Source organism: Kogia breviceps, chromosome 5 (genome assembly GCF_026419965.1).
Source record: "Kogia breviceps isolate mKogBre1 chromosome 5, mKogBre1 haplotype 1, whole genome shotgun sequence".
In the NCBI taxonomy this organism is placed as follows: Eukaryota; Metazoa; Chordata; class Mammalia; order Artiodactyla; family Physeteridae; genus Kogia; species Kogia breviceps.
The window spans coordinates 120,796,169-120,811,585 of record NC_081314.1 but is presented as its reverse complement, the minus strand read 5'-3'; the positions used below and the strand labels follow the sequence as shown (position 1 = coordinate 120,811,585).

General features: G+C 36.8%; 1 protein-coding gene across 4 annotated transcripts in view; it reads left to right on the top strand.

Moving 5' to 3' along the window:
• Positions 1-15,417, top strand: part of ROBO2 (roundabout guidance receptor 2) — a 1,699,370-nt gene that overhangs the window by 174,297 nt on the left and 1,509,656 nt on the right. The window lies entirely within an intron of this gene.

Here is a 15,417-nt window from a genome sequence, read left to right as displayed (position 1 = left end):
GAAAACTGAGATATTTAGTTTTATGAAAATTCAACTTCTGTCTCAGGTATCATTATAGAGACTAGTTCGTTAATCAGCATTCAGCATGAGCAAACATGCCAATATCCCTGCCTTTGGTATATTTACAGTCTGTCGAGAAAGGCATTAGGAGAAATAGTTGTGGGCAGACATCTAGTAAAACTCTTTTTCTCTGCTACATGGGAATCTGACCTTTGGTTAACACTCTGGTGTTACCCTGGAAACCTGATAAGCATAGATTGTCAGCTATATAATTCAACAATATTACTTAAATTTACAGATGACCCCAAGTTGGGCAATTGCATCTGTACTGGTAAGAAATATAAAGGACCTATGAATACATCATGGAGATGCCATATTTGGGGCTTTCCTAAGTGTGATGGCTCTTGTAATGTACCTTGTGGGAGCCCTATGTGCTGTGGTTCTAGAGTTACTAAAAGAAATACTGGCTTCTTTGGAGTGTGAGGCTATCAGTTAGGGGAGGCATTGCACCTCATCTCCTTGTACCTGAGTGGCTGCTGGAAGGCAGGACGGGTCAGGGACTGCTTCAGGGACTCGTTGGGAGAAGAGCTCTTGATGCTGCCCTGCTGGCCAGCTGTGGTTCTTCAATATCCTTCTGTATAGATGGGTTCCTAGAATGTCTTGTGGTAGTCTGAATACTATTTACACCTAAGGAGACTCTAGTGAGTATTTTGATAGGCAAGGTGTGGATATGGCTGATGAGATTAAGTATTTTGATTAGGAAAGAAAGAGAGGAAGTGTCCAAGAGTGGAGGTGTAGCAGTCGAAATTAAAGCAAAACAAATTTAATAGGATGTCAGGGAGGATCTCATGAAGAAGGTGGCCTTTTATAAAATACCCGAAAAGGGTAGAGAGTGAATCACATGCAGGACACAAGTAATGGGGAATTCAAAGTCCATGAAACTGTGAGGGCTGGCACTCTTTTATTTCCCCACTTTTTCTCCAAAATAGATTATAGCACTTGATAAATAAATTAATGAATTTTTCCAAAGTCATATAGATAAAAAGAGAAGGAACTGGATTTAGGAATCTGGAAGCTGTGACTTAAGCTTGTCTTTGTCTCCACTAGTACATCTGGGAAATCTAAAGAACAATGAAAAACTCTCCATAGTTCAACAAGAATCAGCATTTGTTGGTACACAGAAGAACATAGCACTTTTTGACACAATGAAAGTTATCCAGTTGTTTGCCAGGGTGAGGTCCTGGTTCAGTTCAGCACCTTTTTACATTCAAGAGTATGGTTCACTGCTGTGATATACATGTGTCTGTTTTGGTATCATCATGCCCATGTTTTATGATTAATATCACATTTAGTATTTGTAATGTAAAACATATCAGGGTTAAAAAGATATAGTCTCCAATTTTACAACAATTGGTTTTCTGATTTGAAATTGAATTTCTGCTGCAAACATTTTGAATTGAATCTTGAATTCTGTTTTAAGAAATAGAATGTACACTTCTCTAGAGAATATTGATAAGCCAGGTAAATTTCCAAAGAACACACATTCACCAGAATGCAAAGTATCTCTGTGTTTCTAAAGTTTTACGTGTTATGAATGTGGTTTTTGGTATTTAGAACTTGCAATTTTTAAAATTAATAATTTAATTCCTTTGCATTATTTTTCAGTTAAAGCCTATGTTATACTAAGCACTGATGAGATAATAAATCAAATCATTATGCAAGCCAGTTTATATAAATCCCTATATATTTAAAGATCTGCGCTGGGTTCACCATAGGTGTCCTACAAAGACTAGGAAGGTCATTAGTCTTTTTGGTAAAATAAAAGTCAAATGAAACATAAACAAATAACAATTCCTATCGTGACCAATTCATAGTTTTTACACTGATTGATTGATGCGTCTATAGGAAGTTATCATTTAAGACATATAATCCAGATGAAACAAGGGCAGATTTTAATTTGAGAAATACTGGCTTTTAACAAATAAACCTTATGATCTAAGAGGTAATGACTACAAATGGTTGCGGGTCCATTATTTTTTGTGCATTAAATAATGATTTTAATAAAAGTCTCAAGTTCATGGTCTGAAAGCTATTACCTTTCAGCTATTGCATACACCTCTTTGTCTAGAGGGCAAAGTGAACAACATCTCATATTTCTCTTAGGCAGTGTATGAAAGCATTAATTTCCTTTTGCTGCTTGGACGGAACACAGTGCTTTGGGGCAAGTCAATGCAAAATGATCACATTTTCGCTCGTAATCAATATGCTGGTTGAATGTGGGCATCTATTTTTCATTCCAGCATCCAGTAAAATAAAATGATATGTGGATTTTCTTCAAAAGAGGTGCTTTTAGGAAACACAGATGAAAATAGCATTTTTAGCAAGCCACTGAGAAAGTTGGTTATTACTGCAACTCCCTGGCTGCAGAGACAGATGTGAGTCTGGTGTTGTCTTTTCTCCTCTTCTGTCTCTCTCAATGGGATAATTTGAAAATCTGTATCTTTACTTAAGGAGTTGGCTATGAATCATAAATGACAGAATTAGTTTTTAAGGATAATATATTTAGTCTTTGCAGTGTCTCTGTGGACTCCTTGACTTCTAAACACCCATTATGTTTTAAGTGAAGAGCATAGATCTGCATTTTGTGCTGAAAAAATGTAATTACTAAATTGCTGCAGGTCCATTTTTTTCTAAGTCATGCATTTCCTACTCATGAGAGTTTCTAAAAAATGAATAAGCTAAATTATAGAAAATGTCTCAAATTGCAGTTAGCTGATTTTGACGGCAAAGCAGTGGATATTTGATGTTGAAGTTGAAATGTTAGACTGCCTGGAGAAAATGACTAACAATAAAAAAATCTAACTTTCATAAACTCCACATTATAGGATTCTGTGAATTTCACACTCATACCAAAAAGGTATATTTTACTTGTTCAAATTCTACAAAATTTGATGGATTTCTTTGCATTTTCTTAAATGGTTAGGAAAATGACTCATCAAAAACAGAAGGGAAGGAAAAGAGGGAGAGAGGGAGGGAGGGGGGAAGAAACGTTGGGAAAAAAGGGAGGGAGGGAGGGAGGAGAGAAGAAACAGGGTTTTAGGGCTGGCTGATTCCAAGTGCAGAAATTGCTTTGCTTCTGTAGCCCTGGATTCTCTCACTGATACATGGGTCGAATTTTCAGCAGTTTTTGTCACGTAGTTTTCATTTGTTAAGTGAGGGAGAGGATTAAAAGTGATCGTTCTTATTTTGCTTCATATGTGTCCTGTTAGTGTAGGTTTGCAAACAGCACAGGGCTCATGGGGTCATGAGTGTTTTTTAACCACCAGAAAGAGTATTGAGAAGATCTCCTGGAACAGACTTCTGTAATTGTTTAGCATTCTGTTACTTGGAACCCATGATTCCCTTGGTAATCCTTTCAGCTTGATTGGTTTAATTCCTAGGTACCGACTGATGATCATGTGCATCTTGACTGATTTTATTTTATTTTATTATTATTTTTTTTTTTTGCGGTATGCGGGCCTCTCACTGTTGTGGCCTCTCCCGTTGCGGAGCGCAGGCTCCGGACGCGCAGGCTCAGCGGCCATGGCTCACGGGCTTAGTTGCTCCGCGGCATGTGGGATCTTCCCGGACCAGGGCACGAACCCGTGTCTCCTGCATCGGCAGGCGGATTCTCAACCACCGCGCCACCAGGGAAGCCCCTTGACTGATTTTAGAATAACAGTTTGAAAGTGAAACATCCTAATTGATTTCCAATTCAATGAAGTCACCACAATTTAAAACATTATCTTTTGTTATTTGTAAATAATACACGAACACATTATGCTGATAAAGGAGTCAACCAGTAAATGCCTATGTGGAGTTAAACACGAAAACCGCTGTTTATGTGCTCCCTGCAGCCTCAAGACTCTTTAGAGTTAAATATTTCTTCAATATTGTCTTTACCTTTCCAGGTCTAATTCTGTACACTTATAAACCTTTATATGCACCCACAGCTAGTGATGTTTATTGAAAAATATAGGATCATATTTCATGTTGTATTAATTTGCTCTTGCTACAAAACAAATTACCACAAATGTAATGACTTATAATAATATAAATTTATTAGCTTACACATAACATAGCTCTGAAATTATCTTTTGGGTCTCGCAAGACTGGAATCAAGATGTTGTCCAGACTTAGTTCTTATATGGAAACATGGAGGAAGAATCTGCTTCTAAGCTCACTTAGGTTTTTGGCAGAATCCATTGCCTTACAGCTGTAGATCTGTGATCCTTGTGTCCTTGCTGGCTATTGGCCAACGGCTGTCCTCAGCTACTGGAGGCCACCCAGATCTTTTGACTCTGGCCCCCTCTAACTTCAAAGCGGCAATGGTATTTCAAGCTCTTCTCATGTTTCAAATATCTCTAACTTCCCTTCTGTTCTCAGCCAGGAGAAAGGTCTGCTTTTAAGGGTTTATGTGATTACATTTGAATCACCTGGATAATCCTGTATAATCACTTTCTTTTAACGGTCCACTGATTAGCAGCATTAGTTACATCTGCAAAGTCCCTTTTGCTTGGCAAGAAAATGTATTCCTGGGATGTAACACCAGGGCAATGTGATTATGGGGTCCAAAATTCTACTGCCACACTACAGTTTTTGTGGAATTTTCTTTTTCTTTTCTTTTTTTTTTTTTTTTTACTTAGCAATATGTCTTTGAAATCTATCTGTAGATCTAATGTTTCTATTTTTTTCCCTTTTTTATGGCATCACTATATTTCGTCCATAGCACGGACGTAGCATAGAATATTTAGTCATTTCCCTACTCGTGGAACTTTTAGTTAGAAAGTGTTTAGGTAATAATATGATATGAGGCAATGTAGGTTAGTGGTTAAAAAAAAACCCTTAGATTTCTGAAAGTTAATTGCCTGATCAATTAGTGGTTCCACTACTTTAGTTAGTGCGTGAACTAAATCAGCTATTTGACCTCTTTGGACTTTATATTTTGTTTGTTTATGGATAAATACTATCTATTTCACACAGTCAGTTGGGGGATTAAGTACAATAATAGAGGTAAAATTGTTATCCTGATATAAAATATGCACTGACACAATGTAGGTCATTACTGTGCTATATAAGCACAAGTATTTCTAGGGTGTAATTTCCTAAAAGTGGGATTTGGATCAAAGACAAATGCACTTTTAACTTAGAAAAATAAGACCAAATTGCTTCTTGATAAGTACATCCCAGAATGTACTTTTACAATGTAATTGTGGGATATAGTCATGAGCAAAACAAGCGTGGTTCTTGCTCATTGAATTTACAATTTAATAATTTGTCAGTAAATTAACAAGATAAGCAAAAGAATTTTAATTATAAATTGTGATTAGTGCTGTATAAAAAGGAACAGAGAGGGCTTCCCTGGTGGCGCAGTGGTTGAGAGTCCGCCTGCCGATGCAGGGGACGCGGGTTCGTGCCCTGGTCCGGGAAGATCCCACATGCCGCGGAGCGGCTGGGCCCGTGAGCCATGGCCGCTGAGCCTGCGCGTCCGGAGTCTGTGTTCCGCAACGGGAGAGGCCACAACAGTGAGAGCCCCGCGTACCGCAAAAAACAAAAAAAAAAAGGAATAGAGAATCAAGGAAGTATATAACAGGGAACCACATCTTGTCCAGAGAGTCATTATCCTAAACATAATGTTAATTTGGACTAACAAATTAAGGGTAGAAGAAAGATGTAATGAGTTTACTTCTCAAAGGAGATAAAATTAGCAAGGCTTCCTATTAAATTGAATATAGATGTAATAATAATAATATCATCATCATCATAGATACGTAAGGAAATTATCAAAATAACTAGGTTTTTACCTTGTAAAACTATATAGTTAGTGTCAATCATTGAGGTAAGTGAAATTAGAGCAAGTTCAAGTTGTGAGGGAAACATCGTGCTTTTGAACGTAGGGAGTCACATTGAATTTGAGAGGCATCTGAAGCACCATAGGAGAGATGTCAAATATACGGTAAAATATACAGAACTCAGAAGAATTAGGCTAAAAATAGATATTTTGAAGTCTTGGTTTTCAGGACTTAATTAAGCCATGGGGATGGATGACATATCATGTAGCTCTTTACAGACTAGAGCTGTACCATTTGGTATAGGAACCATTAACTGCATGGGGGCTATTTAGCACTTGAAATATGGTTAGCATGAACCTGAAATTATTCCAGATTTCTAAAACTTAGTAGGAAACAAATAATGCAGAATATCTCATTGATAATTATTTATATTGATTGCATCCTGAGATGATAATATTTTGGATATATTGAGTCATTAAAATTATCTCATGTTTCTTTTTACATTTTTGTTTTAGCTACTAGAACATTTAAAATGATACATGTGCCATTCGTGACTAATACTTATAGTAGATAATGGTGCTATAGTAACAAGAGTGCCTATACTTGACTTTGAAAAAAATCAAATATGTATTTAATGTCTTGGTAGAGAATGCTTATCTGCAAAAGATATTGTGAAAGAGCAATCAGAGTGCAAGAGAAAAATCATGCTTACTTAGAAGCAAAGAAAATAGTAGCTTTTGAGACAAAATGGTGTTCTTCATTGAGTATTGCTCAGAGGTCAAGAAAGGTATAAATTGAAACGTATTCATTGGATTTAGTGACTAGGGATTTTTATGGAGGTAGTGGCATTTATGTTGGTGGAGAGGGATGAGGTGAGGTCATGAATGAACAGAATGTAAAGACTTCAACATTAAGAGGGCAGACAAATCTTAGAAATTTGGTTTTAAAGGGGAAGTGGGATGAAAAGACGTAGTTTTTTTAAACTTGAAACAATTTTTTTTGGCTGCGTTGCGCCTTTGTTGCCGCGCGAGAGCTTTCTTCTAGTTGCCCCAAGTGGGGGTTACTCTTCATTGCGGTGCATGGGCTTCTCATTGCGGTGGCTTCTCTTGTTGTGGAGCACAGGCTCTAGGTACACGGGCTTCAGTAGTTGTGGCTCGTGGGCTCTGGAGCGCAGGCTCAGTAGTTGCGGAGCACAGGCTTAGCTGCTCCGCGGCATGTGGGATCTCTCCGGAGCAGGGCTCAAACCCGTGTCCCCTGCATTGGCAGGCAGATTCTTAAACCCTGCGCCACCAGCGAAGCCCAAAAGATGTGTTCTAATACGAAGAGACTTGAACATGTTTAAAACAGAAGAGACTGGTCCAGAAAAGAAGGAAAGGTTCCAGGTGCAGGAAGAAGTAGAAATAATGGATAGTGTATAGATTCTGTGAAGTAGAGGAAGACAGACTTCCTACCAGAGCACTCATCCCATTGAAAAAAAAAAACTGTGTGTTTATTTATCTGTATCTATCATTAGACTGTAGCTCCAAGAAGATATAAACCATATCTTTTTCCTTGTCTAGTTGTCAACACCTATTATGAAGTGTAGGTGTTTCAAGGTGTATTTACCTCTCCAAAGTATATTTACTACCTGAAGAAAACTCAATTGTTGAATATATGTAAATTTGCTATGTGGATTATGATCACAGTGAATCTTCTTAAATGTGAGATTGTTATTGAGGGGAAGAGAATTCTGGGAGTTCATAATGCACAATGGGGAGAAAGAAGAGGAGGGCATTGGCATCATTACGTTTATATACTGATTATTTTTTCATATCTACATTCTATCTATAGACCCCACGGATGCCTAGAACAATGGAAACGGGGAAACTTAGTAGAAATATATTAATACCAGGGTAGGGCCTGCCATAGGGTCAATGAAAAAGAAATGAACAAAACCCAAGCTGCCTTCTCCCTGCACTCCTTCAACTCTAGGCACTTGGTATTAGTAGGTTTCTTGATATCCATTATGGCTCTATTCTAGGCTTTAGCTAGGTTAAATCATTTTGTAACTTTCCTATTTAATAATGTCTCCTAGTCAAGCTGCTGCTATTGAAACCATGTATATGCCAAAGTTGTCTTCTAGGACCAAGCTACCCATAAATCTAAATTACTATGAGAAAGACTTGGGAATGACTTTGGGAATGACTTAATGATTAGACTTTCCTCATTTTCTCCTTCTCTCACCTACTGCATGTTCCACTTCTCCTGGTAATATATCTTCTCTGTTAGTCTTAGTTAGACATGATGGAAACATACAAAGTCCAGGAACTGTGTTGTCTGAACAGTGGTCTCGGTGTTATAGATCATATACTCATTGTTTTCTAGAAAATTAATTTGGAAGAAATACGAGAAAGTTCAAGAGATGCTATATTTTAAAGAGATAATATTTAATGAGAACTTACATTTTCCCAAAACTGATGTAAGCATTTAAGAGTAATAATTCATTTCATCCTGAAGCCAACTTTGGGGGTAGATACTGTCCTCATGGTCACTATTAGCATCATTATTATCCTCATTTCATGAATGAGTAAGGAAAGACACAGAAACTAAAACTGAGATTTGAGCCCAGATACTCTGACTGTAGCTCCCTAACTTGTATCACCTAAGTTCTTCAGATTTGCTATAGCCAGATGGAAATAAGCATTTAGTACTTATACTCACATAATAACAGGGAGTCAGTGATCTTATGAAGTAGGTTGAAGGCATTAAAATATTATTTTAAACTATAAAGGAAAGAAAGATAGGTAGGTGGAACATTGCCTTCAGACCTGTTCTTAAATACTCACCTTTCCAACATGCAAGTGCAACTTTATCGACAAGTTAAACCTCCGTTAGTCTTGACGTTCTCCTCTGGGAAGTCAGTTGGACTGTCAATAAAGTCATTTGGAGTCATAAAATGATGGAACTCTTGAATATTCTTGGACTATACCAATTAATAGATTTCACATTTAAAATAATCGTCTTAGCAAGCAGGCTACGAGAGAGTAAATGACGAATATGTAAGTGGAAAAGGACAGTATCTCACATTTGCAGTGAAATTTTTATGAGAGAAATCTCTTCAATTTTCCTTCTAAAACATTTTTAGCAAGGATGATGGATGACTAATTAGATGTTAATTGTTCATGTCTACTGATTAGGAAACTTGCGAAGGGTTTTTAGAGCATCGATTTAATAAGGAATGACACTTGAATCTTTACCCATAATTAGCTTATCACATTTGGCTGCTGTTTGAATCTGTGCTATGGGAATGATTTAAAGAGACTAATCTTTTTCACGGACCAAATAAGCACTGATACATGACCCTAGAACACCTTCCAAACTCGCTGAAACAATGATGATACCGATTCTGTGTGACATATTGATACGTTTGTTAGGTTAAGGGGAGAAGCAAGAAATCTAGAGCGTTTAAGGTAGATCATAACTTCTCAATATCAGTTATTAAAAGGTTGCACAGTAACAGCCTTTATGCCTCTTTGAAATGGGGAAAATTTCATGGTGCTGAACAGTGGAAAATCCATTTTTCAGCGTGTACATCAAAAAAGAAGCTGTTCTGTTCTTAGCCAAAACTTGTTGGATATAAACCCTCCTTTCATCTCAGATTGACAGAGAACTGCCAGCAGCAGAGGAAAGAGAATAAAGTGAGAGTGCTCAGCTTAGATAAAGAAAACTGCAGACATATTTTCAAGAATAATTTAACAAATACTTGTGTTCCCGATATCCAGCTTAAGAAGTGGAACATTATGAGCAGAATTAAGGTCTCAGTGTTGCCTGAGGTTGGGGTATATTATTTTCAGGCACATCTTTATACTTCTACTGCATATTCATGTATCCTTACACAATATACGTATGTTTTCTCATTGTTGGAATTTGATGGAGCTTAATAAGTGACATTTTGTCTTTGCTTGAATTCAGAACCAGTTGAGAACAGATTAAGAGACTGGGTAGGCAGAGATAACTTCATATCTGGCTAAGAGGGTGAGGCTTAGTTGTGCGCCAACAATGAACTCCTGAGTTCTGACTTCCAGAGTCAGAGTAACCTTCTCATTGCCTAGAAGGACAGAACAGTCACACACCTTGCTATATGGAAGGAAATGGTACTGTCCGTAGGAGCGGATCAGGATTCATCTCTGTGAATTCAGCTAACTCCCAAGAAGGGTATCTGCAGAAAGAACACAGGAATCACCAGGGAATTTCTTCGTCCATAACTAGCGAGGGTTTTCACCACCTACTTCCAATAAGGAGGGAGGGAAAGGTGATTTCACAGACCCACTGTATAATAATATTAGTTATTGCATAAATTTATGTATAACTGAAAGTTCTAGTAAAGTAGACAGAATTTTATTTCAGGTTATAGGCTTAATAGTTATTCTTTCCCATCTTCAGGAAATTTTAAGTTTATCTCTTGAGATAGTATTCTGTGACTGGATTTAGTGAACTGAGTGGACCCGGTTTGACTGGTAGGGATTCTTCAGTCTGAAGTTGGAGAAGGCAGATGTGTACGGTTGCTTTCAAAATTCAGTCCTATGTGTTTTATTGATAATTTTGCCTTACTGTGCTACGTGGTCTGGCTGGATAACTCAGAGTCAAACATATTTATTCCTTGCAATGAAATTAATCCCACAAACCTAAAAAGAAAATAATGTTAAAGTATACATTGGAACATTAATTAAAAATAAGAGCATATATATTATATGTTATATAGAACATATATATTATATGTTATATAATATGAACCTATTATATAGATAGGTTGTGCATTAATTCAAAATAAGAAGATGTATATAAATACATGTCCTCAACTTACCACTACATGCATAGCTTTTGAATATTTGCTTAGTCTTGAATAAAAACTCCTCTCTTTCCCACTGTTTCCACACCACTCAAATTTAGTTTAATTGAGCTGCTGAAGGGTTTTGAGTTATGGCTTATTTACCTTCATAAAAACCAGGTAAACTTACTTTCTCCCATCGCCTCAAATAATACCTGAAACGCCAAGGGACTTGCTATGTATCCTGTACGGTTCGTCCCTTATTTGCTATCATAAAGTGAACTGTTAACGCCATTTGAAGGCTATTCTTGGTTGTGGTATCTTGGAATCATCTAGTTGGATGCCCCTCTATGTGGACATAAATATACCTGAGTATTTATTCATCACTATAAGACAAAATAGGAAATAGAACTAATCAAAAATCAAATTGAAATATCACTCAAAGGAAAGCCTACCACATTATATCTGGATAGCTTTCATAAACATTCTCTCATTTGAAGCACACAATAGAATGAGTAGATGTTACCATTACCTTCATTTTACAGAGGAGGAGGCTAACAGGGATTTGTTCAAGTTGAGGTAGCCACAGTTATTACCCCCAGCATAGAGATGAACAAGCTGAGGCACAGAGATTTAAGTGATTTATCCAACATCACACAGCTGGAAAGTAAGTTAGGAACCCAAGTAGTCCGACTTTGGCACCAGTGTTCATAACTGCTACACTGTTTGAGTGGAGCAATGGGAAGACACATTTCTTTATTCAAGTCAAATTATATTTACTTATACTCAAAAACAGTTCTAAAGCATCAAAATCTAGTGACTTTTCTCCTCAGGCTTCACTTTATTTAATTCCACTAAAGCATTTGATGCTTTTGGACAAATTCTCTTCTTAAAACATCCCATCCTTGGCTTCCACGTTGAGGAAAATAATCTTATATTTGAATACTGTTTTACAGTTACTTTTATGTACACAGTTTTATTTTATGTATATATAACTTGAGCTATGTTAGGAAAATTTTGCGATTACAGTTGAACAGATGAGGAAATTAATGCACAGAGATAATAACTGGCTCACAGTTGCACAATTGTCAGTGGAGAAACCACATCTAAAACTGCTACCTTAAATACTTGGTCATGTACGGTGTCCATTATAAAATGTTGCCTCCGTAAATTTTTTTTCCAACTGAATGAATTAGATACTCTTAAAGTTAATATTTATTTTACTCATATTGAACCATCCCTAAGTTTGTTGATTATGATTGGATTTTACTGAGGTTGAGTTTAGAGTAATTGTCATCTAATATGAATAAAGTATTATGTGTTTGTAGAGATCAGGAATGTATGGCTTACTACCAAAAAACCAGGATATATTATATACTATAATATATGCAGATACCACACTTAGGGATGTGGTATCTGTGTGTATTAGAAAGAATAGCAAATTTATTTATCAGATTCTCTGTGTACAAATGTAATATTGGCAATGTGTAATTTGTTTCTTAGTCTTTCTGATGACTCTATAACAGCCTACTGCCATCTACTGGGTTCTGTTCAGAACTGTCATGTTAATCACCAAATTAAAACTAAGTTTTTATGAGTTTAGAATCTGATAGCTTGATATTGAGATTTAATTGACTTTTAACCTTGCTTTACATTATAGGTTCTGAAATTATTTAATGGAAAACTGGTTTAGTTCTTATTTAGTATAAATTATCATTTTTATCTCGTAGGAAGATTGGAATTCAAATCTCAGCACTGGATTACCTTTAATATCACTATGATTCTTGTATTCCTATCAACTATTTTTTATTTGTTTTATTTAAACCTTAGATTTCAAAAGTTTTGTCAAAATTTTCTTATTCTTCTGTATTTTAAATTATATATACCATGGTTACTTCCTCTATTTAAAATGGGAGATAAAGTCTTAAACTAGTGCAAATCTCCAACAATTCTTCACCTCTAATGAATTAACAATAATAGTATATAATTTTACTTTATTCCAAAAATAAGTACTATTATAAATAGAATTGTGATTTTTTTGTATACTGAAACATAAGTCATTCACTGGATACAAATTACTATGAGTTTTTAATCAAATTCTCCTGATAAAATTTAACTAATTTCAAAGTTAGAATTTTGTTTTTATTTACATTCCATAAGTGTTACTTTGTGTTTAAACTAGGATTAGAAGTCTGATCAGGTTATATATAAGAATGTAATTTATTCATTGATCAGGAATATTAGATAATATAGAAATATTTGTTACTACTTGTATATTTTTTCAAAGCACTTCCTTGTACCTTCTTTCATAAGTAATAACTAACGTAAAGAAAATGTTCGCCAAAATTACTAATAATTGGTACTGATTTTTAAATACCTAGCTATAATAAACTTATTTCCAGAGGGTACTCTGATACTACTTATAGCCCAACTCATAAACATAATAGAGCCCACAGTATAATAAACTATGATACAGACGAAGTGCTTCAAAAAAGAGTTTTAAAATAATATCTTCCCAGATGAAAATGCTTTTTGTTTTAATAAGGGAACACCACGTGGTGGTTATAATGAGGCAGGTTTTTTTGTTTTAAATTTATTTATTTATTTATTTATTTTTGGCTGTGTTGGGTCTTCGTTTCTGTGCGAGGGCTTTCTCTAGTTGTGGCAAGCAGGGGCCACTCTTCATCGCGGTGTGCGGGCCTCTCATTATCGCAGCCTCTCTTTTTGCGGAGCACAGGCTCCAGGAGCACAGGCTCAGTAGTTGTGGCTCACGGGCCTAGTTGCTCCGCGGTATGTGGGATCTTCCCAGACCAGGGCTCCAACCCGTGTCCCCTGCATTAGCAGGTAGATTCTCAACCACTGCACCACCAGGGAAGCCCGAAAATGCTTTTTTTATAGCTATATTAGAATGCTTCTCTCAAGTTGCAGAGAAACCATGACTGATTGGTAGGAACAAAATTGGGAGCAGTAATGGAATAAAAATAAAAAATTAAATTATAGCAGTATTGGTATGAAGATTTAGAAGGGTAGTGAAATGAAGTATTTCAGGTACTACTTACTAGTAATTCCGTATGTGACTTGTGTGGCAAAATATGCATAACAAAGTGATATCACCCTAAAGAACTTCTTTTGCAAAAGCCTTTGTATCATCACTCATTCCTCCATTTCTCCTTAACGCCACAGGTAATCATTTACCAGGAATGTGTTGCCTCCTACTTTCTAAGCTTTCCTTTTCTTCTTGCTGCTGGCTGTCTTTCCATGTTACTGTTGATGTTGCAGTAACTTTTTGATTGGTCTCCAGTCCTCCAACTTTCTATTTCTCCAGTTCATTCTCCCCATGGCCCAAAGCTAAAGTTGAAGAAAGAAAGGAGTAAAGGAGTTAGGACTGAAAGTTTGTCATTCGCCAAATACTTCTCTGAACACTTTACCCAAATTTTCTCAACCCTTGTGAGATAGACTAGTCCCAATTTGCAGGGCATGAAATTGAGTATTAAAGAATTTCCACAGCTAGTCTAAGTTTACATGGCTAGTGTCAGAAACAGGATCCATTCCCAAGTCCCCATTCCATCTGTGCCAGACTAGACAGATGGGAAGGTATGTACGTTGTCATATTTCAACATCACTTTTTACCTTAATAATAATATCAATAGTTTATATAGTTAACCCTTGAGTAATGCAGGGGTTAGGGGCACTGACCCTTCATGCAGTCAAAAATTGGTAAATAACTCATAGTTGGTCTTCCCTATCTGTGGTTCCTCCATATCTGCCCGTGGTACTGCATCCACAAATTCAACCATTGTGTAGTACTGTGGTATTTACTGTTGAACAAAATCCATCTATAAGTGGACCTGTGCAGTTCAAACACTGTAGGGCCTTAACTATACTTACACCCCTACTTCCCTATCGATACTTTTGAGCTTTAAGCTTTTTCGGCTGGCAATAAGATACTGGAATGTCCCCCCTGGGCAGAAACCGTTCCGAGCAAACAAGTATGGCGGGGGATGAAACCTCGAGCAAACCAGTATGGCGGGTGATAAGAATGATTAAGCCAGAGTTTAAAGGTCGCCCTAGCCAACCATAACTCATGTGACTCAACCTCCCACCACAAAAACACGAAAATGTAAAGTAGGCATCCGACAGCTAACCAATCAAGGAACTAGAGCCAAGACCCCACTCCGGTAAATGTAAAGTAGGCATCCGACAGCCAACCAATCAAGGAAGTAGAGCCAAGTCCCCACTCCGGTCCAGGAACAAACAAACCAATGAGGAAAAAAACCCTTGATATATCCACACTTTGCATAATGAAAAATGAAAGCTATAAAATGTATGTGATTCCGCTTGGGAGGGGTTCCTCTTCGGCCTCCTGCGTGAGGACCAAGGAACCCCGGTGCACCGGCTCCTAATAAACCTCTTGCGTGTTGCAGCGACTCTCGACTTTTGGCGGTTCTTGGGCGAGCTGGGATTCTTCGTAGACCGTTCAGGTCTAACACACCTGTTGTTTAAGGGTCAACTGTACTTACACAGTACTCTCATCTTACCTAGCATTCTTTTTTTTTTTTAACAAAAACACCTTTATTTTGTCTTCAAAGAACAAACTGTTCTTCTTTTTCCAACATAATCATGATTAACTTACAAAAACAGGCATTTACAATGCATCTTCAAAGAATTTCCCTTTAACGGAAAACTTGGCTTCACAGACTACAAACATTAAAAGGTTAAAAAAAATTCTATTTTGTTGTCATTATAAGACAAAACAGAATCTAGCATAAGTCAAGGAAA